This window comes from Brienomyrus brachyistius, chromosome 6 (genome assembly GCF_023856365.1).
Source record: "Brienomyrus brachyistius isolate T26 chromosome 6, BBRACH_0.4, whole genome shotgun sequence".
Lineage (NCBI taxonomy): Eukaryota > Metazoa > Chordata > Actinopteri > Osteoglossiformes > Mormyridae > Brienomyrus > Brienomyrus brachyistius.
Window position 1 is genome coordinate 9740325 of NC_064538.1, and position 21698 is coordinate 9762022.

Consider the following 21698-nt stretch of genomic DNA (forward strand, 5'->3'; position numbering starts at 1 on the left):
ACCTGCATGGCTTTGATGACCTTTTCAAAACTTCCAAGTGACTGATTAGTACCTGGCATTTAATTAAAAGTCATGGGGCTCAAATGACCACAACCAAGGTCAGCAGTATCAACTATTATCGCTCGTCTTTATAAGAATACTGGGTAACTCTTTACTTAAAGCTGTCATCTATAATGCAGTATAATGTTTGGTATAAAAAATAATAAAGCATTACAACATCTTCCTTTGAGAGTCATAAGGCATTATAGTGTTGATTATAATACTTCATAAGCTCAAATGAAGCTCTCATTTATAATGCAGCACAGATATCTTCATAATGTATTATAATGGTCAGTATAATAATTAAGGATGCTTGGTACTTCATTATGAAGGCATAGTGCATTATAAATGAGTGCTTCATAAAGAAGTCATAATGCATAATAATTTTATATTCCTTTTATATATATATATATATATATATATATATATAGCCATATTTATAATGCTTTATGAATGCATTATAATGTGTCATGTGTTCATAGATTCTTATAGACATGGCATCAGTTCCCTCAGTTCCTACACTACTGAATAAGACATGAAAAACTAGAAAATAAAAAAGAAATATGAGCAGAATATATATAAAGGAAACATATTGTTCTGCATTGTGATTCATTGTTAAAGATGGCCAGAGATTTGCAGCTAAGCATTATGCTTTTCTCTATAACTGACAGGAGATGTACCATTGGAAGAAAACCTTGGAATAAGGAGGGTCAGAGTGACAGATGAGTTCACACACAAGCGCAGCTGCTCCAACCTCAGATCTAAATGAAAAACACAAAACCTGCAATTCTGCTAGCATAATTCCTGTTAGTACTTTCGTCATGCTGTTTAATGGCAGAAACAGTGTTCATTTTGCTTTAAAGAGCCACATTTTATGCCCTGTGCATTACCACTCAGAAGTGTATTCGATACCAATTTGCAGTAAAGCACTTACAACAATTACATACTGGAATAAAGGTGTTTTCATGTATTTCAGTAAAAATGAAAGCAAATATAATTACAGTGGTGAATATATCTTGCATTTCTGCAAGCTGTTCTGTGTGACCGAGGCTTTGGGGTAATGAAGATAATGAAAAGCTGTGCCTGTAGTTTCTTGTCAGATGCTTACAGGCCATACAGTGCCGTCACTTTCAGTTCCGTCCTCGGAAAGTGACCTGTTGTGAGGGCCGCTTATGAGGTCACTTACTTCAAGGTCTGCTGTGATTTAGGGTGACTCTTTGGTGCCCAGACTACAGCTGGCCCAAGTAATGGAGCTAAAATGCAAATAAAACATCTCCAGTAGGAAGTTTTTACCACCTACACCTAACTTTAAATATTAAAAGGATATAAACCACTAAAAGAAAAAGAATCTAGGGAAATGATGCAATGTCAATGCAGTTAATAATGCTAATAGGATGACATAGTGGTTTGGTGCTTAGGCGTGCCTCACAAAGCCAGGTTCGTGGGTTTGATTTCTGCCTCTTGCTCTCTATGTACAAATGGAATCTGAATAGTATCCCACTGTTTATGTAAATCTCCTTCAGTTTCCTCCCACAGTTCAAAAACATCTGGTCAAGAGGTGTCTCTAAATACAGTTACTGTAACTTGTGGCATGACGAGATGTGGTTGTCAGATAACAGAGAACCAGGGAAAGGGTATATACACAGCTGATGAGGTTTAAACAAGGAACAGGTGTGACCACTTAATAAACAAATTAGGACTGACATTAGGGTAGAAGACCGGATGTTCAGCAACATCTGCTGGCCAAACAGGTAGCTTCCTGTACTGGGCAAGCAATCAGTGAAAACTGATGTATAAATAAATAACTATAGAACTGTATTTGTATTGTATTCATATTTTGCTTGAGGATTAAAAATACAAAATACCACGTGAAATGCATTTGTTCCTAGGCCATTTTAAACTTAACATGGGAAAACCCCAAAAGAGTGGTGAATGCATAATATCACACAAGAGAAAGACACCCCTGGACACCAAAGACCACTGGCGTGACTGAGAAACACCTCAGTAATTAAAGTGATTCATTAATGCAGCCAAAAATAGTTCATGTCATAGTTTACGCTAATACTTTCACACCCAAAAATTTATCTTCTAATAATACTTGCTAAATTATTCACAAGTAATATGTGTTTTGTGCCTACAGTAGTGCCTACAGGAGTGTGACACTGGGGGAACAGAATTTGCTTTGGCGGTGGGGTGGGGGCAAATGCAATGTGTATTGTGACATTGCACTGGGCACATATACAATAGTCACATTGTGAAAGGATGGGAGCAAGATGTTACAATTATTTTGAATGATAAAGATTTCATCATTTAAAATTAGACATATCACAACTACAAACCGGATTCCAAAAAAGTTGGGACACTATACAAATCGTGAATAAAAACTGAATGCAGTGATGTGGAGGTGCCAAGTTCTAATATTTTATTCAGAATAGAACATAAATTACGGAACAAAAGTTCAAACTGAGAAAATGTATCATTTTAAGGGAAAAATATGTTGATTCAAAATTTCACGGTGTCAACAAATCCCAAAAAAGTTGGGACAAGGCCATTTTCACCACTGTGTGGCATCTCCCCTTCTTCTTACAACACTCAACAGACGTCTGGGGACCGAGGAGACCAGTTTCTCAAGTTTAGAAATAGGAATGCTCTCCCATTCTTGTCTAATACAGGCCTCTAACTGTTCAATCGTCTTTGGCCTTTTTTGTTGTACCTTCCTCTTTATGATGCGCCAAATGTTCTCTATAGGTGAAAGATCTGGACTGCAGACTGGCCATTTCAGTACCCGGATCCTTCTCCTACGCAGCCATGATGTTGTGATTGATGCAAAATGTGGTCTGGCATTATCTTGTTGAAAAATGCAGGGTCTTCCCTGAAACAGATGATGTCTGGATGGGAGCATATGTTGTTCTAGAACCTGAATATATTTTCCTGCATTGATGGTGCCTTTCCAGACATGCAAGCTGCCCATGCCACACGCACTCATGCAACCCCATACCATCAGAGATGCAGGCTTCTGAACTGAGCGTTGATAACAACTTGGGTTGTCCTTGTCCTCTTTGGTCCGGATGACATGGCGTGCCAGATTTCCAAAAAGAACTTCGAATCGTGACTCGTCTGACCACAGAACAGTCTTCCATTTTGCCACACTCCATTTTAAATGATCCCTGGCCCAGTGAAAACGCCTGAGCTTGTGGATCTTGCTTAGAAATGGCTTCTTCTTTGCACTGTAGAGTTTCAGCTGGCAACGGCGGATGGCACGGTGGATTGTGTTCACTGACAATGGTTTCTGGAAGTATTCCTGAGCCCATTCTGTGATTTCCTTTACAGTAGCATTCCTGTTTATGGTGCAGTGTCGTTTAAGGGCCCGGAGATCACGGGCATCCAGTATGGTTTTACGCCCTTGACCCTTACGCACAGAGATTGTTCCAGATTCTCTGACTCTTCGGATGATGTTGTGCACAGTTGATGATGATAACTGCAAAGTCTTTGCAATTTTTCGCTGGGTAACACCTTTCTGATATTGCTCCACTATCTTTCTGCGCAACATTGTGGGAATTGGTGATCCTTTACCCACCTTGGCTTCTGAGAGACACTGCCACTCTGAGAAGCTCTTTTTATACCCAATCATGTTGCCAATTGACCTATTTAGTGTTAATTGGTCTTCCAGCTCCTCGTTATGCTCAAATTTACTTTTTCCAGCCTCTTATTGCTACTTGTCCCAACTTTTTTGGGATTTGTTGACACCGTGAAATTTTGAATCAACATATTTTTCCTTTGAAATGATACATTTACTCGGATTAAACTTTTGATCTGTCATCTACGTTCTATTACAAATAAGATATTGACATTTGCCATCTCCACATCATTGCATTCAGTTTTTATTCACAATTTGTTTAGTGTCCCAACTTTTTTGGAATCCGGTTTGTATATAAAACAGGATACATTAGATGTGTTTTGTCTTCATAAAACACTTAATAGCTTCACTAAAGCTCAGATTCATAATTAATTTTCAGAGAAGGGAGAGGGGGTCCCCCCTGTCCCATCATTTCCAATACCCCTGCTTCCAAAAATTCCAGATTACTACATTGTTGCTTATCTATATAATTGCATTGCTATATAATTACAGTATGTAAATGTTGTACATGAGTGGTGCAGTGGTTAGATGTGTGCAAATCAAGCCCACCCAAATGTAGTGAAAACACAAGACAGAGGCACCATATAGTGCTTGTGAGGGTCAGCTCAGGGACAATACCCCTGTTGGGGGCAGCATTGGCAGTGCAGCATAAGTACAAATGCATGTCATAAATGCCTGCTCCTATACAATGACTGATTGGAAGCACATGAATTAAATAATGTACAATGGAATGAAATACACTCTCAGTCAAAAGCTTCTGCACACACTGAGACTTTCTATATTTGCATGTTAGTCACTTAACATCTACCAAAAATACACTCAATATTCTTTGCTAACAAACAAATTTACAGTACGTTCACCATTTGAGTACCTTTATTAGCAAAACAATTTGACTATGGAATCATCACACAACCAGTTAACAGGATGTCAGATATGCACCGTTACATACTCTTTCTATGTTATAAAGGAAACTTGTTTTGACGTAAATTTTCATTTATAGTTCACTCAATTTTCCAGTGCTTAACAATAATAAAAAATCAGCAATTTATGAAATAGATAGAAAAGTGAACACCTGTGGTGTGCTAAAACATTTGACTGGTATTGCATACATAGTATAAACTAGATCAGATCAAAGGCCAGCACAGATGCAATAATGTGCTTTAAGAATATAGTATAATGAGCATTGCTATATGCTAACCAAGGCCATCTCAACGCCATAGCCTGAATGCAAGTTGGATCAAAACAGTGTTAAAGTTACTTCCCCATTGAAAAAGTGGATGTATATTAGCAAAAACAGATCAACTCAATCATATACTATATTTGGCAATTGTCTACATGAAGCAGAACTGATTCAGAATACAATAAACAGTTATGACTTACCTAGAACTACTGACAATTTTATTTTCTTGAACTTTTGAAGATTAATCACCATGCCCATCTCAATTTGAAATAGTGACGATAGCACTGAAGATGTGTATGACAAAAGAACAAATGTTATCTGGATAGCGGAGACCTAAAGACCATTACTCTGCAAATGTAAACAATTTAGCTGTGTTTTTAACAGTTTGTTACTCAGTTAGTATACCTACTGTGTAGGGATTAGAAGGTACTACACAGGCATGCACCTGCAACATACACAAAATGCATTTCTTTCACTCCCGAAACACATTTCATCCACAAAGTGATGTTCTTCCATTCAGTTCCAGTCCCAGTCCATTTCGAAGGAGATGTTGCATCCCTAGTTTGCGTATTTACGTAGTTACTTACGTGTATAAGCTCTAAAACCCAGGGAATAAATCTCACTGTTGCTAAGGGAAAGTCTACAGAATTCTCATTTTGTTTTCAGATTACCAGCAAAGCAGTACTCTCTCGCATCAGAATGTTCTCTCGCATCGCCAGATCAGCTGCGAGCATTGCAATACAATGCCGGGAGCAAAACAAAGGTGGCAGTGTTGGGTGCGTTTGGGGGCATCAGCCAGCCCCTGTCACTGCTCCTGAAGAAGAGTCCACTGGTCAGCCAGCTCTCACTTTATGATGTTGTCCACACCCTCAGAGTAGTTCCAAATGACTGCCACATTGAGACCAGGGCCCAGGCCACTGGCTACGCCGGCCCAAAGCAACTCCCGCAAGCTCTGAAGGGGAGTGAAGCTGTCCTCATTCCTACTGGAGTGCCCAGGAAGCCCGGGATGACACGGGATGACCTCTTTGATACCAACGCCTCCATCGTGGCCACCCTGGCTGATGCCTGTGCCCACAACTGCCCTTATGCGATAATATGTATAATTACTATTTGCCAATGGGTAATGCATAAGAACACAACGTTATGCTGGTTCAATTGCTGGAATTCGATTTTTCTCAATGTGAAATATAACGTGAACCATTAATACTTTGAAAATGGACACAAAGTTCAGATATTATGTTTGTGCTTGTAAAAGAAAATAAAATAGGATGTTTATGACTTATGACTCCTACACCTGTCTGCTCTATATACAGTACATGCACTGAAAATGATACATCCAGGAGGGCCCCTGACTTCCGTAACCCCTTTGCGCTACAGACCACTTATATTTTGCCTACTTGTGTATATTCTGATGTACTACACTCAGTCAAAATGAACTGCTATTTACTTATTTGACCACCTGGTGTCACTATTTAGAAAAGCATCGAGCACTGAATGATTTTTCACACTTGGAAAAAGCTTCAGTACCTCAGAAAGCTTAATTTTGCCATCATTATCTTTGGGCCTAGGGATGTTGTCCACACCCTCGGAGTAGCTGCAAACCTCAGCCACATCGAGACCAGGACCCAGGTCACTGGCACGGTATGACCTCTTTGATACCAACGCCTCCATCGTGGCCACCCTGGCTGATGCCTGTGCCCGCAACTGCCCTGAAGCGATGATATGTATAATCACCAACCCAGTAAACTCCACTGTTCCCATAGCTTCAGAGATTCTTAAGAAGCATGGAGTTTACAACCCTAAGCGGGTCTTTGGTGTGACGACTCTAGACATCGTCAGGGCTAACACCTTCGTGGCCTAACTCACGGGACTGAATCCTGCTCACGTCAATGTTCCCGTAGCTGGTGGCCATGCGGGCAAGACGATAATTCCTGTCTTGTCTCAGTGTACTCCCAAAGTGGAGTTCAGTGCGGATGCCCTGGCTAACCTCACGAGGCGTATCCAAGACGCAGGCACTGAGGTGGTGAAGGCAAAGGCTGGGCAGGCTCTGCAACCCTCTCTATGGCATACGCAGGGGCTAGGTTCGCCGTGTCTCTGCTAGATGCCATGAATGGCAAAGAAGGGGTCATCGAGTGTGCGTTCATCAAGTCCAAGGAAGGCGAATGCACATACTTCTCCACCCCTCTCCTCCTCGGCAGACACGGAGTGAAGAGGAACCTGGGCCTTGGCAAGCTCTCCGCCTTGGAGAACAAACTGGTGGTGGAAGCGTTGGATGAGCTGAAGGCCTCCATCAGGAAAGGGGAGGACTTTGCGTCAAGGGGGAGAACAGTAAAGAGTGCAACGGAATCATTTTTACAATTTTAAAAGAGAAGGAGAGAGAATCAATTGAAGGAATTTGGCATTAAGAATTCCCCTGGCTTTGGATGTTTTTAAACTGTTTTAACAGTTACTGATAACATTTAAAATGTACCAAAAACACCCAAACATTTTTGTTCAAGTTGGAGATGTTACACACTCATCTTTAGACTTCCGTTTTGTCATGGGTTCAAAGCTATGAACATCCTCTGTGCTGGTGTTACTATTTGCCAAAGAGTAATGCGTAAGAATTTTTCTGATTGTGAAATATAAGGTGAACCATTAATACTTTGAAAATGGACACTGAAAGTTCAGATGTCTGTACTTGTAAAAGAAAATAAAACAGGATGTTTATAACTTATGACTGCTACGTCTGTCTACTCTATATGTGACCAATCACCATGAAATGAGTCTTATGGGTGTACTTCTACAAGTGCGACTTAAGACTCATTTCGTGGTGATGGGTCACATATACAGTACATGCATACTTATTTTTTCCGGAGTTTTCTGAATTGTTTGTTGTGGAAGTAGCAGTAGCCACATCGAGACCAGGGCCCAGATCACTGGCTACGTCGGCCCAGAGCAACTCCCGCAAGCTCTGAAGGGGAGTGAAGCTGTCCTCACTCCTGCTGGAGTGCCCAGGAAGCCTGGGATGACACGGGATGACCTCTTTGAGACCAACGCCTCCATCGTGGCCACCCTGGCTGATGCCTGTGCCCGCAACTGCCCTGAAGCGATGATATGTATAATTACCAACCCAGTAAACTCCACTGTTCCCATAGCTTCAGAGATTCTTAAGAAGCATGGAGTTTACAACCCTAAGCGGGTCTTTGGTGTGACGACTCTAGACATCCTCAGGGCTAACACCTTCGTGGCCGAACTCACGGGACTGAATCCTGCTCACGTCAATGTTCCCGTAGCTGGTGGCCATGACGATAATTCCTGTCTTGTCTCAGTGTACTCCCAAAGTGGAGTTCAGTGCGGATGCCCTGGCTAACCTCACGAGGCGTATCCAAGACGCAGGCACTGAGGTGGTGAAGGCAAAGGCTGGGCAGGCTCTGCAACCCTCTCTATGGCATACGCAGGGGCTAGGTTCGCCGTGTCTCTGCTAGATGCCATGAATGGCAAAGAAGGGGTCATCGAGTGTGCGTTCATCAAGTCCAAGGAAGGCGAATGCACATACTTCTCCACCCCTCTCCTCCTCGGCAGACACGGAGTGAAGAGGAACCTGGGCCTTGGCAAGCTCTCCGCCTTGGAGAACAAACTGGTGGTGGAAGCGTTGGATGAGCTGAAGGCCTCCATCAGGAAAGGGGAGGACTTTGCGTCAAGGGGGAGAACAGTAAAGAGTGCAACGGAATCATTTTTACAATTTTAAAAGAGAAGGAGAGAGAATCAATTGAAGGAATTTGGCATTAAGAATTCCCCTGGCTTTGGATGTTTTTAAACTGTTTTAACAGTTACTGATAACATTTAAAATGTACCAAAAAAACCCAAACATTTTTGTTCAAGTTGGAGATGTTACACACTCATCTTTAGACTTCCGTTTTGTCATGGGTTCAAAGCTATGAACATCCTCTGTGCTGGTGTTACTATTTGCCAAAGAGTAATGCGTAAGAATTTTTCTGATTGTGAAATATAAGGTGAACCATTAATACTTTGAAAATGGACACTGAAAGTTCAGATGTCTGTACTTGTAAAAGAAAATAAAACAGGATGTTTATAACTTATGACTGCTACGTCTGTCTACTCTATATGTGACCAATCACCATGAAATGAGTCTTATGGGTGTACTTCTACAAGTGCGACTTAAGACTCATTTCGTGGTGATGGGTCACATATACAGTACATGCATACTTATTTTTTCCGGAGTTTTCTGAATTGTTTGTTGTGGAAGTAGCAGTAGCCACATCGAGACCAGGGCCCAGATCACTGGCTACGTCGGCCCAGAGCAACTCCCGCAAGCTCTGAAGGGGAGTGAAGCTGTCCTCACTCCTGCTGGAGTGCCCAGGAAGCCTGGGATGACACGGGATGACACGGGATGACCTCTTTGAGACCAACGCCTCCATCGTGGCCACCCTGGCTGATGCCTGTGCCCGCAACTGCCCTGAAGCGATGATATGTATAATTACCAACCCAGTAAACTCCACTGTTCCCATAGCTTCAGAGATTCTTAAGAAGCATGGAGTTTACAACCCTAAGCGGGTCTTTGGTGTGACGACTCTAGACATCCTCAGGGCTAACACCTTCGTGGCCGAACTCACGGGACTGAATCCTGCTCACGTCAATGTTCCCGTAGCTGGTGGCCATGACGATAATTCCTGTCTTGTCTCAGTGTACTCCCAAAGTGGAGTTCAGTGCGGATGCCCTGGCTAACCTCACGAGGCGTATCCAAGACGCAGGCACTGAGGTGGTGAAGGCAAAGGCTGGGCAGGCTCTGCAACCCTCTCTATGGCATACGCAGGGGCTAGGTTCGCCGTGTCTCTGCTAGATGCCATGAATGGCAAAGAAGGGGTCATCGAGTGTGCGTTCATCAAGTCCAAGGAAGGCGAATGCACATACTTCTCCACCCCTCTCCTCCTCGGCAGACACGGAGTGAAGAGGAACCTGGGCCTTGGCAAGCTCTCCGCCTTGGAGAACAAACTGGTGGTGGAAGCGTTGGATGAGCTGAAGGCCTCCATCAGGAAAGGGGAGGACTTTGCGTCAAGGGGGAGAACAGTAAAGAGTGCAACGGAATCATTTTTACAATTTTAAAAGAGAAGGAGAGAGAATCAATTGAAGGAATTTGGCATTAAGAATTCCCCTGGCTTTGGATGTTTTTAAACTGTTTTAACAGTTACTGATAACATTTAAAATGTACCAAAAAAACACAAACATTTTTGTTCAAGTTGGAGATGTTACACACTCATCTTTAGACTTCCGTTTTGTCATGGGTTCAAAGCTATGAACATCCTCTGTGCTGGTGTTACTATTTGCCAAAGAGTAATGCGTAAGAATTTTTCTGATTGTGAAATATAAGGTGAACCATTAATACTTTGAAAATGGACACTGAAAGTTCAGATGTCTGTACTTGTAAAAGAAAATAAAACAGGATGTTTATAACTTATGACTGCTACGTCTGTCTACTCTATATGTGACCAATCACCATGAAATGAGTCTTATGGGTGTACTTCTACAAGTGCGACTTAAGACTCATTTCGTGGTGATGGGTCACATATACAGTACATGCATACTTATTTTTTCCGGAGTTTTCTGAATTGTTTGTTGTGGAAGTAGCAGTAGCCACATCGAGACCAGGGCCCAGATCACTGGCTACGTCGGCCCAGAGCAACTCCCGCAAGCTCTGAAGGGGAGTGAAGCTGTCCTCACTCCTGCTGGAGTGCCCAGGAAGCCTGGGATGACACGGGATGACACGGGATGACCTCTTTGAGACCAACGCCTCCATCGTGGCCACCCTGGCTGATGCCTGTGCCCGCAACTGCCCTGAAGCGATGATATGTATAATTACCAACCCAGTAAACTCCACTGTTCCCATAGCTTCAGAGATTCTTAAGAAGCATGGAGTTTACAACCCTAAGCGGGTCTTTGGTGTGACGACTCTAGACATCCTCAGGGCTAACACCTTCGTGGCCGAACTCACGGGACTGAATCCTGCTCACGTCAATGTTCCCGTAGCTGGTGGCCATGACGATAATTCCTGTCTTGTCTCAGTGTACTCCCAAAGTGGAGTTCAGTGCGGATGCCCTGGCTAACCTCACGAGGCGTATCCAAGACGCAGGCACTGAGGTGGTGAAGGCAAAGGCTGGGCAGGCTCTGCAACCCTCTCTATGGCATACGCAGGGGCTAGGTTCGCCGTGTCTCTGCTAGATGCCATGAATGGCAAAGAAGGGGTCATCGAGTGTGCGTTCATCAAGTCCAAGGAAGGCGAATGCACATACTTCTCCACCCCTCTCCTCCTCGGCAGACACGGAGTGAAGAGGAACCTGGGCCTTGGCAAGCTCTCCGCCTTGGAGAACAAACTGGTGGTGGAAGCGTTGGATGAGCTGAAGGCCTCCATCAGGAAAGGGGAGGACTTTGCGTCAAGGGGGAGAACAGTAAAGAGTGCAACGGAATCATTTTTACAATTTTAAAAGAGAAGGAGAGAGAATCAATTGAAGGAATTTGGCATTAAGAATTCCCCTGGCTTTGGATGTTTTTAAACTGTTTTAACAGTTACTGATAACATTTAAAATGTACCAAAAAAACACAAACATTTTTGTTCAAGTTGGAGATGTTACACACTCATCTTTAGACTTCCGTTTTGTCATGGGTTCAAAGCTATGAACATCCTCTGTGCTGGTGTTACTATTTGCCAAAGAGTAATGCGTAAGAATTTTTCTGAATGTGAAATATAAGGTGAACCATTAATACTTTGAAAATGGACACTGAAAGTTCAGATGTCTGTACTTGTAAAAGAAAATAAAACAGGATGTTTATAACTTATGACTGCTACGTCTGTCTACTCTATATGTGACCAATCACCATGAAATGAGTCTTATGGGTGTTTTTCTACAAGTGCGACTTAAGACTCATTTCGTGGTGATGGGTCACATATACAGTACATGCATACTTATTTTTTTCCGGAGTTTTCTGAATTGTTTGTTGTGGAAGTAGCAGTAGCCACATCGAGACCAGGGCCCAGATCACTGGCTACGTCGGCCCAGAGCAACTCCTGCAAGCTCTGAAGGGGAGTGAAGCTGAACAGGCTATGTTAGCATCATTAAACTAGCTTTTGTACCTACAGGTTACTATGCGGTTCTCACGCTTATTAAGCAGATGAACAGAAGAAAGCAGAAGAATCTGCTGCTACCTTTGTGGGCGTTCATATTATCCGTTGGCTATTTCCACATTCTGAGTGGAAAGGAATGGTGATGAGTCTGATCACGGAAGAAATACATCTGATAGTTTTGCACATAACACAGTACGTGGCCCAATACTGTTCACCTCGTCAGAGCTGCATCCAGTTGCTCGGATCCAATGGGCCGACATAGTCAGTGACCTGGACCCTGGTCTCGATGTGGCTTAGGTCAGCAGCAACACCAAGGGGACGTGGACAATATCATAAAGAGAGAGCTGGCTAACCAGGGGACTCTTCTTCAGGGGCTGGCCGATGCCCCCGGACGCACCTGCTACCTTGGCATGGTTCTGGGAAAAGGTGCGCAAGCTATGAGCGATGCTTGCAGCTGATCTTGCGACGCGGGAAAACATTCTGACTATTGGTTTGCTGGTAGGATTAAAACAAAATAGAAAGTATGCAGATTCTATCTTAGCAACGACACTGACAGTCTCTACCACGGCTCCAGGTCGAGACCGACAAAAACTTTTTGATTAAAGAACCAAACTGAATTGAAGTTCAAGCAAGCGTACAGTTAATCCTTGCTGCAGAAAATGTCACTCTGAGATGATCATCCAAAGGGTTCCTGTCTTTCAAAGTGTGCTATCAAGAACAAATTAAATTATGTCAGTTAAACAGATTATGTTAATCATGTACAGATTGTTTCTCAGTAAATATGACATTAATTAGTGTTAATAACAATACAGGTTGACCGATATTTGGCATTTTTTTTAATGTATCGGCATCTGCCATATCCGAGTGTAGTACACCGATTTACAGACAGGCACGTCTGCGGGCAGCCCAGTGTTACTGTCGCTGTAGAACACATGACCCATGCTGCCTTGTGCAGGACCCCAGCCAGAAGTTTTGGAAGAGTGCTGGGAATAAATGGTAAGGCTTAAATTCTAATCTTTCAAAGACCTATTTAACTGGTTTGCTATGAAATGTTGCTTTAAAAGAGAACGCGAATTATGCTGTCGGGAACTGGCGTAATGACACTGAGCCCTCGTTAAGGATCATTGATTCTGACAGAGTTAGTTTGGTGCGCTTGTTGGTGGGCTCACAGACGTTTTTTAATCGTTAAAAATCATTTTGTTAAAATTTTAGCTATTACCATATCAGCCCGATGTTATCAATTCTGTTTTTTTTCTTGTGTCGGACAGTTTCACTCTGTGTGTGTGGGGTGGAGCAGGCAGCTCTGAAACACTGCAGCATGTGTGAGAGTTGTGTTACTCTGCCCCGATCACAGACAGCACCGTCCTAGGAGACACAGAGCTGATAAAAACAATGCATGGCAGAGAAAACGGTTTGTTCAAAAGCGTGGTTACCATTCACTTGAGCTGATGCTGACGATGGTCTTTCTGTGCAACTTGTTTGCATTTGAGAGCGGAGATCGTAACAATATGTCAGACGTCTCTATGAAAAGTGCACGACTATGCGCAGTTAGTTTCCTCATTAATCATATCTATGCTTTATACTGGCTTATCAGTCGACAACGTCACAATCACTAAGGGTTTACGTTGTCCTTGCATACAAGGCTGTGTAATACGCCAAAGGTATTTTATTTTATGCGATCGCTAGGTTCTAATTGCGAATTTAGCTTGTAAGATATCTGTTTGCTAACAACATAAACAACATGTTAGTGAAAGGTTTTGGGCCTTGTACACTACTCATCATACCATGATGCACTTAAATACTAGTGTTTTTTTTTTCAAAATGTATTAAGAGTGTAATTGTTTTAATGTGCATGGAATACTGGAATTGTAGAATGAATTAGAGGTGAAGGCACTATAATAAAAATGCTAACCTTGCAATTCTTTTGCTTTAGTATTTGCTATCTGATGGCTGTGAGGGATGGGTGGGGCAAGGAAGACTCAGGGACTGGAAGTGGGAATAAAACTGAGGATAACATACACATTCCTTTTTTTGTAGTTTACAAATGTTCCTTTCCTCAAAAACGAGGAGTTTGCCGCTATATTGTGTACTTAAAGATTCTGATCCTGCTATTTTTATTATTGTTTTAGTATTCAATAAATGCTAAGTTGAGACTTTTTTTGTATGGTTTGTTATTATTAGCGTGATATATTACGATGCAGATAGAGGGGGAAAACGTCCAATTATCGGGCATAAAAAATCAGCAGCATATACCGGGCATCACCTGACCCTGACTCCTAAATTTCGGCATCAGGTATTGAAAAACCCATATCGGTCGACGTCTAAATAACAATTCTCACAGAGGACACGCTACACATAGAGTTTCATCTGGGCCTTCAACCAAACTCGTATAGCTGTCACTGAAACTGGCCTGATGTCTGTGAACGGGCACTCTTGCCTGGCATGTCCACATCCAGGGTCACCAGGTGGGTCTGAAGAAATCTGTCAAATACTGACTGGACATCCAACTGTTGATTTGATCCAAAGGCAGCGTCCCGTGCAGTGCTACAGGCAGCACGACTGGTTCCCTCTTCCGTAGACTGTGCACTGAAAGAAAAACAGTCTAAGGTTAGTATTCAGTGGTGAGGGATTTGATTTTGTGTTGATTTTTCTAAGTCTTCTGACAAACATAAAACATGCTTACCGATTTACCTGCCAGCTTGCTCAGCAGCTTACTTGCCGCCACCACATTTTGAGCTATCACAGTAGAATGAGTGAGATAATCGGCGAACAAAGACTTTTCAGTGTGTCATGCTCTTGCTGGTTGTTTCAAACACTCCTGGGCAGTCTGGCTGGTCACTGGGTACATCTGGTATGTAAAATGCAAGATTAATATGACATTTATTCATACAACTAACACAACACCTGATGACGTATTTAGAAGAGACTGTAGGGGAAATGAATCATGACGATTAGCTAACTTTTGGTGTAGCCGGTTGAGGTTGTTTGAGACGTTCTATGTATGTCATCCTGTGGTAGACAAAAAGTCCTGAGACAAAAAACCTCATTTCACTCAGGTCATCAGTGATTCTTTGATCCCCCTTGGAGTTCAGTAGATGTGGACAAGCACACGGCTAAAGTAGATGGCAAACCACTGTGGCAGAGGAAAAACAGCAACAAAGATGTAATTCCTGCTATTAATTCGGTTAAACATGTATATTAACGTAACATTTTACTTATAGGGGGTGTCTTTAAATTGGGCTATCAAGGGATGATCAATAATTTTTATTAAAATTAGCTTTCGCTGCCGCTTTATCTCCTAACGGTCTTCATGATTCAAAACACCTGTCTCGAGATAATGTTCGATATTCAGTTTTCTGTTTTTAATAAATTCTACAGGAAGTAAGATGGGGCGTTTGTCATGACAGAATTGTGATATCCAGTACACAGACAACGATGCACACCGATTATTTTTGCGATTTCGTGATCTGTGCCAAATCGTGTTAATAGCGAATATAATAGAATTTCAGCTGTAATGACATTGACATGGAGGTTTAGCATTAGCTCATGGCGACTGTTGGATACCCCGTTTCCCAGATTGCTTTACGTACGAATTTTAATTAATTTTAGAATGTTCGAATGTATCCGTATAATGTGCAATGGAACAATACATGAATGGTTTAATAACTTTAAAACTAGACAAGACAGGCACATCTAGAGAAGTGTGCTTTGATCAGTGGACAACGGGGAACAATGCACACCCTTTGGGTTTTCAACTTTCTCTATATAGCATTCTCTCTAAGTTATTAATTAATATATTGCATGCATATTATACATATTTCATACATATTGAGTCCCTCACGATTAGCGCGCTAAAGTCGTACGGATCATCCATATACCCCCGTTTTATCTTCGGAGAAATTGTAGTTGGAGGCGTGGTGCACGTATAGGGCTGGCTTACGCAGAAACCTCTACTTAACCAAGGTCAAAAATTGCTCGGAGCAGGTTTGAGACTAAGCGTATATTGCCATAGCAGCACGCATCGAGTAAAACCTACCCACCTTTCGTAGTATGGGTTAATCGCTAAATTACACCACACGTCATCAAGTTACTCGCAAGGTTACCCCGATAAGCCAGTAACCCCGCTTCGTAGTACAGGCCACCCGTCACCTATCCATTAAAATGCATTTGAATAAAAACGACATGAAACGACACAGGAATAGTTATTCACAAACGTAAAAAAGTAAAGCTACGTAATTTTATACGTTATAACTGAAAATACACTTCTTGTACGCGACCGCCGAAATACTACGTACCGTCTCGCTGTCCACGTGGCAAACTGAGGTGCCCAGAAGGCATCAGCAGTTGGTACTTCCTTAAAGGGACATACACACAAACATCCAGTATAAAAATTAACGGATGTTTATAAGTTTAAAATATGAAATATAAAAACCAAATCACACTGTTTACATTTACACATAATTTTTATGTTAAGATCCATTGCACATCTCCGGTCCTAATCTTTAGTGACAAAACCGGCGTCAGTAGCCGGACGGGTTAGGCGCACCACGAGGCGCTCTGGGATCCCGCCAAGGATTAGCTACAGGGGCTCGGCTAGCACCAGCGAGTCGGTTTTCGCTTACCGCCCTTAAACAATCAAGTGCCACCTACCGCGCAATTTCGGCGATTCTGAACAATTTTGCCAGTACGATTTTGTTAAAAAGTCACTGGTCCGCTACCTGCGCTACAGCCCTGCAGGCCGGCTGTCATCAGTGATATGAAGCCAGTGTACCAGGGTGTTTTGGTTACACTAGATTTGTTTTGAAAAACTGTTTAAAATATACTTTGAGACTTGTATTTCATTATTATTTTCTATGATTAATTATGGGATTCTGTCTTTGTGGATCACATCACACTTAACTGGCCTGTAGAGTGGATTATCGGGGATTACAGTAGGGGGGGGGGATTTTGGTTATCTATTTACCTGTTTGGTTATTTGTTCTTGCATAAGAACATGCTTTGTTGTTATTTTGGCTAAGTGGAAGATGTACGTGTTTTCTTTTGTGGCTTAATTAATGTTTATTATAAATTATTTTTGGAAGTTTTTGTAAAAATCCCCCTCCGTCTGTTATGGGATAGTCCGCGTCCCTGGCTTAGTGGAGTGGAACTCCTGTTTCAGGAGTCTTTTGGAAACGTGCCATGACGAGGATAGGTGTGTATGGTCTGCGCGCGATATTCCATCTTCAAAAGTTAATTAACTATGTGTATGTGACCGGGTGTTTGGGTTCCCACTAATGTGAGATATATTGTTACATAGGTACAGAAAGGAAGGATACAAGACCTGTGTCTGTATTATTTGTTTTCTGTGCAGGTATGTAATATAACTTCTCTTTTTGAAACGTGCCATGACGGGGAGAGGTACAGAAAGGAGGGATACAAGACCTGTGTCTGTATTATTTGTTTTCTGTGCAGAAATACACCAGTTTGAGTTATATGTTGGTGTCGTCCCGTCATTGGTGCACAACTAAAACTACACAACGCAGAGCGAAATCGGCTACACCAGGACGGCGCCAAACCACCGCTTTTTTCCGACACCATCTGGTAAGTTGCACTTCATTTTAATTTTTACTCATCTGTGAAAATGATTAATCTGAATGCTCACAAATATAGCCTAAACGATCTTCCAACAGGAATGATAATTAAAACATACCTGTATGTTCCAGGTTATCCGATATATTAGGAGTTCAATTCTAGCGTCAGGTACTTGTAACGGCACACGGGCTCGGACTGGGAAGAAATTTCGGCCCAACGTACACAGGGCAATATCAGGTTATTTATAATATGAGCTAAGCGACGGATATTAATTTGGTCTTTGATTAATTATTTAATTACAATTATTTGTATATTATTATTATTATTATTACTTGATATTAAAACTGCAGGGTACATTAGTCTTAAGCAGTGAACCAGTGTTTACTGTAGCATTTGTGGCTACCCTATGGAAATAGCCTATATGTTCAGAAAAGCCACGTGTACAAAATGCATTTCTTTCACTCCCGAAATAAATTTTCGTCCACAAAGTGACGGTCTTCCATTCAGTTCCAGTCCATCTCCAAGGAGATGTTTCATGCCTAGTTATCGTTTTACATAGTATATAAGTTGCTCGCAATACAAAGGTGGCAGTGTTGGGTGCATCCGGGGGCATCAGCTAGCCCCTCTCACTGCTCCTGAAGAAGAGTCCACTGGTCAGCCATCTCTCACTTTATGATGTTGTCCACACCCTCAGAGTAGTTCCAGACGACTGTCACATTGAGACCAGGGCCCAGGCCACCGGCTACGCCAGCCCAAAGCAACTCCCGCAAGCTCTGAAGGGGAGTGAAGCTGTCCTCATTCCTGCTAGAGTGCCCAGGAAGCCCGGGATGACACGGGATGACCTCTTTGATACCAACGCCTCCATCGTGGCCACCCTGGCTGATGCCTGTGCCCACAACTGCCCTTATGCGATGATATGTATAATTACTATTTGCCAATGGGTAATGCATAAGAACACAACGTTATGCTGGTTCAATTGCTGGAATTCGATTTTTCTCAATGTGAAATATAACGTGAACCATTAATACTTTGAAAATGGACACAAAGTTCAGATATTATGTTTGTGCTTGTAAAAGAAAATAAAATAGGATGTTTATGACTTATGACTCCTACACCTGTCTGCTCTATATACAGTACATGCACTGAAAATGATACATCCAGGAGGGCCCCTGACTTCCGTAAACCCTTTGCGCTACAGACCACTTATATTTTGCCTACTTGTGTATATTCTGATGTACTACACTCAGTCAAAATGAACTGCTATTTACTTATTTGACCACCTGGTGTCACTATTTAGAAAAGCATCGAGCACTGAATGATTTTTCACACTTGGAAAAAGCTTCAGTACCTCAGAAAGCTTCATTTTGCCATCATTATCTTTGGGCCTAGGGATCGTCGTGTTGAGTCAAACATTCTGTTACAACACAGCATGGCTCAGATGGGAAAGAATGGTAACGATTCACTTACAACTCCAAGACAAAAGGGGTTTATTAAACAGAATCACATTAACAAAAAGACAGACCAGGCGAGGGGACAGAACTTCCAACACACGGTATCATAACACACACTAACTGACTGGGGAAGTGAACAAAGGCAGGCATTTAAATACACAGGTAATGAGAACTAACAAAGGGCAGGTGTGAATCATCAAAAACATTCAATCAACAAGGCATGGGACAACAAGCAACAGGTGAAATAAATGAAGAATACATGGGACAAGAAACTATGGAACGTAAGAGGGCTGACTACACTAAGAAAAAACTAGGAACAAGTACAAGCAGTACGGTTAACCGATGCACAAACAGGGAAGACAAAAATCAGGAACATGAAGCAAAGACAAAGAAAATACTACTCTGCGCAGCTGGGGATGATAGTCTGAGCCACGTGCTCGACCGATTGAGCTATGTGGTGGCCTGGTGAACAGAGAAAACACACAAGCATGAAGGACAGAGATGGGGAAAGGCAGGATGGCCAGCAGTGCCTGCTGCTGCCAAAGGGGAAAGAGCACAGAAGGAGGGATCAGAGGACACCGACCCTGACAGAATGGTCTTCCTGTTAGTGTAGTGCAAGCTGAAACCCTTGGGTTCCTATAAAGCTATTAGTTGAGTTCTCCCAAAGCAAGCTTGATGGGCCGAATGGCCTCCTCTCATTGTGAATTTGTTATGTTGGAAAATGTATTACTTCTTCCATCTCAGCATTCTGCTACAGGGCCCCAGTTTTGCGGAACGGTTCGTCAGTCTTTGTTAGGGATGCCAAATCGGTCTCTGTCTTTAAATCTCGATTATTGTTTCAGTTTAGCTTACCTTCCACTTAACATGTAACACACCTTCAGCTTTGACCTTGATCACAGAGTGGGCTTGTTTGCTAAAAGCGAGGTATAAACTTTATTTCAGTAATGTTAGCATGCCCTGGGGTGTTGGGCAACCTGCTGACCCTGGACCCCCAGAGGTTTTTTTTCTCCCTGCTTGGGAGTTTCTGGTTCCTCTCGTCTATTGTCATGTGGATTTCTTTCATTTCTTTTTCTTTCTTTTACCCCGTTCATGTATTGTTCTCTCTTAAGGATGTTATAATGTATCACAACACACCCATGTAAAGCACATTGGGGCAACTTCTGCTGTGAAACACTATTTTATGAAAATACATTGAATTGAACTGAATTACAGTGTAGTCTGAGAGTCAAAGTCTAAATCTTAGATATTGATCTTTCATCAAGAGATTGCTACAGAGAGCAGTCCACACCCACAGTGCAGGAAGATGTAATGACCGCCACACAACAGCATCACACTGTAAGGGAATGGAACTCCATAATATGTCAATATGATTTTACATGTTACAGTTCAACATGCTCAGATGCTGGTACCAGAGATGTACAAGTTATATCTGGCAAAGCAGATTCATAAATGTGACCCCCAGTTCGATCACATGAAGTTACAAATGGACGAGAAACATCTTTCAGTAGAAAATGACTAATTTGGAAACAGAAATACTGTAGCATAAATTAACAGTATGATCTGAATGAAATACACAATTTTCTTTGTCACCTGACAATGCGTTGAAACATTTGTTACTTAAATTATTTACTTTTTAAATAAAAAAATACAAAACAACAACATACTGTGTGAAAAATAACACTTTGGGGGGAAAAGGTATCTGCATATATTAACAATATGTCTTTCACAAACCTTTTGGGAGGGGGTCATCATCTTACAAGCACACTAAAGGACATCTCTCTCCTTTTACTGTGGCTATGTTATGGAATATAACACTTGCCACGATGATGTCACACACCTTTGTTGGAGTGACCCAGAGATCATGCAGGAACTGGAACTGGCCCTTGAGGATCCCGTTAGTCATTTTACGTTTACATTTATGGCATTTAGCAGACACCCTTACATCAGTGCTTAGAGGTCTCATCAATGAATACATTCTGATACTGGTTCAATAGAACCCGACTAATAATAATAATATCACTCTAAAAAATCTGTTGGCAAGTAATGTTTTTTTAAAACAAGAGTATAATCCTGGACGTGCTAATCCAAGTACTTCCGAAAGAGGAAGGCTTTTAGTCATTGTTTGAAGAAAGTCCATCGCTCAGTTCTTCGGCCATCTAGGGGAAGATCATTCCACCAAATGGGTGTCAAAATAGAGAAGAGTCTAGATGCACGTCTTCCTTGCGCCGTGAGAGATGGTGGTATCAGTCGATCGGTGCTGGAGGATCGGAGAGAGCGTGGTGCGGTGCGGGGCGAGATGAGTTCTTTTAGGTAGGAGGGTGCTGGTTCATTTTTATCACAGGCAAAAAGACAGACTCCTGAACCACTCACCACCCCCACTAATTGATTTCTGTGGGGGATTCTCTTTCTGCACCGGAAAATAAATTATTAGTAATATAATAAATTATGAACACTATAGGACTTGCATAAAAAAAAACCTTGCAGATGATGCAAGCTCCACAGAAACACGCACGGATGATATTTCTTATAACGGGTGGCTCGCCGTGATCGTATAGTGGTTAGTACTTTGCGTTGTGGCCGCAACAACCCCGGTTCGAATCCGGGTCACGGCAGATGATGTCTTATAAGCTATCACTTTTGTCACCACATGTTTCAATTTACAATTTTAAATCTCTCTTTTTTTAATCAATTTAGCTGTTT

The 21698-nt window shown here is 42.1% G+C and overlaps 2 long non-coding RNA genes and 1 other non-coding gene across 6 annotated transcripts; 1 reads left to right on the forward strand and 2 right to left on the reverse strand.

Annotated features, from left to right (window-relative positions):
* Positions 1 to 4431: 4431 nt before the first annotated feature.
* LOC125744570 (uncharacterized) lies at positions 4432 to 11749 on the reverse strand. Its single transcript, XR_007398441.1, has 2 exons — positions 11147 to 11749; positions 4432 to 9904 (listed from the first exon to the last, which is right to left on the reverse strand). It is a non-coding gene; the product is annotated as an uncharacterized LOC125744570 (long non-coding RNA).
* Positions 11750 to 12329: 580 nt separating this feature from the next.
* LOC125744571 (uncharacterized) lies at positions 12330 to 16381 on the reverse strand. 4 transcript variants are annotated; one of them, XR_007398444.1, is made up of 4 exons: positions 16272 to 16381; positions 14937 to 15109; positions 14660 to 14824; positions 12330 to 14562 (listed from the first exon to the last, which is right to left on the reverse strand). It is a non-coding gene; the product is annotated as an uncharacterized LOC125744571 (long non-coding RNA). The 4 variants fall into 4 exon arrangements; XR_007398445.1 differs by lacking the exon at positions 16272 to 16381 and adding an exon at positions 16017 to 16262; XR_007398443.1 differs by lacking the exon at positions 14937 to 15109 and having other exon boundaries at positions 16272 to 16319.
* A 5157-nt stretch (positions 16382 to 21538) lies between these two features.
* On the forward strand, positions 21539 to 21610 carry trnah-gug (transfer RNA histidin (anticodon GUG)). Its single transcript has one exon. It is a non-coding gene; the product is annotated as a tRNA-His (tRNA).
* The last annotated feature ends 88 nt before the right edge of the window (positions 21611 to 21698 follow it).